This window comes from Echinops telfairi, unplaced genomic scaffold, assembly GCF_000313985.2.
Source record: "Echinops telfairi isolate 266 unplaced genomic scaffold, ASM31398v2 ScPeMD7_11;HRSCAF=52, whole genome shotgun sequence".
NCBI lineage: Eukaryota > Metazoa > Chordata > Mammalia > Afrosoricida > Tenrecidae > Echinops > Echinops telfairi.
This window is the reverse complement of record NW_022103908.1, coordinates 4,272,102-4,274,079: the sequence shown is the minus strand read 5'-3', so window position 1 is coordinate 4,274,079 and position 1,978 is coordinate 4,272,102.

Genomic DNA, 1,978 nt, shown 5'->3' with positions numbered 1-1,978 from the left:
TCATGATCACATAGACGGTGTGCTTCTTCCATGTGGGCTTTGTTGCTTCTCAGGTAGATGGCCATTTGTTTATCTTCAAGCCTTTAAGACCCGAGCCACTATATCTTTTGGTAACTGGGCACTGTGTTGCTGTAGGATAGTGTGGTCTGTATATGTTTTGAAGGTTTATTGTATTACCTTTGTTTCTTTATTTGATTACATATCTTTCCTTGAGCGTTCTTTATTGAAATCTCCTACTATTACTACCAAGCTGACTTTTCTTACTTATACTCTGTGAGGGTTTGATTAGTGAATTTTGAGGTCTTTCATTGGATGCATATATGTTTACTATAGTTTTGTCTTGTTCTATATTCATTTAATCATTATGTAGTGTCTGTTGTCTCTTATTTGCCTTGCAGTCTATTTTCAGAGATGAATATAACCAATCTGGTCTTTTCATGGTTGCTATTGACTTAGTAAATTTTTGTTCATTCTTTGACTTTCGGTCTATTTTTGCCTTTGATTTAAGATGTTTCTCTTTTAGGTAGCATAGAGATGGAGTTTGCTTTCTAATTCAGTCGTATACTCTCTATTGATTGTTGCATTTAATCCATTGATGTTCAGTGTTGCTATGGTATATACAAGGTTATTACTGTCATTTTGCTGCATTTGTGTTTGATTTTTCTTTCTTTATTTTGGTGGTTTTATTGATGTCTATGTTTCTCCACTAATTGTGTGTTGCTTTAATTGTATTGGTTTGTGGGTGTATTATGTTTGCTGTTGCTAATTCTCTGTCCAGAGTGATCCTGTTAATATATTTTTTGTAATGCTTTTATGAATTCCTTTAATTTTTCCTTGTCTGGAAATATCTTTATTTGAGAGATAATTTTGCTGGATATGAAATGCTTAGTTGTCAGGTGTTTTTGTTCTTCATAATTTGACATAGGCCAATTCAATGTTTTGTGCCTAATTTCTGTTGAAAAGTCCGAGCTTATCATCACTGAATTACCTTTGTAGATTACTGTTCTTTTTCGTACAGTTTTATTTGCATATAATTAATATATCATGCAATTCAACAATTCAGTTACATCAAGAAAGCTTGTACAATCATCACCACAATCGGTTTTAGAACATTTCTTCATACTTGTACTTATTAGCTTTTCATTTCCCCCCAACCTCCCCTGCCATATCCCCAAGCAACCATTAATTCAGTTACCGTCTATATAGATTTGACTATCCTGAATTTCATATACAGAACACATTAAAAAGCAAACAAGCAAATACTAACAAGAATAACAATGTAAAGCAGATAAAAATTTCAATAGAAAAGAAAGCAGAAAATATTAAAAATTACAACAAATTTAAATGGATTATACAGGAGATCAAATGAGAGGGTGCTAAATTTTAACCAAATTGCACCTGCAACAATCCCCTTCCCAGTGCAAGGCTATTCACATCCCTGCTCCATGTTCAGAGGGGATTCACCAGAGACTTAATCCACGTGTACTTCCCCTTAACTTCCCCCCTTAAACTGAAACAGCTTTAAAATGGGTCAAAAGGGAGATCAAATGATGTTGCATTATGACCTAACTCTCTGCCATAATGGGCTTTACAATGTTCTTTGTCTGATAACAGGGTATTCACATGCCGCAACTATAACCGGAGGGGATTCATCTGAGGCTTAATCCATGTGTGGATCCTGAAATGAATTTGGACTTCCACTGTCATACATAGCCTTTTGAAAACCAGGTGTTAAAAATCTAAGCTCGGACACAATTTCCTCTTTTGGATTTGGATTACATTATTTACAATCTTTGGATCACACAGACTGGTGTGCTTCTTCCAAGTGGACTTTGTTGACATGGAACAAAGATATCTGCCTTGAAAACTAGTCTTTAATACCCCTCATGCTATTTCTTCTGATAGCCTGGGACCACATAGTTTGTTGACCAAACTTTGCTATAGCATCCATATCTTCTTCAATATCTTATCTTCTTAT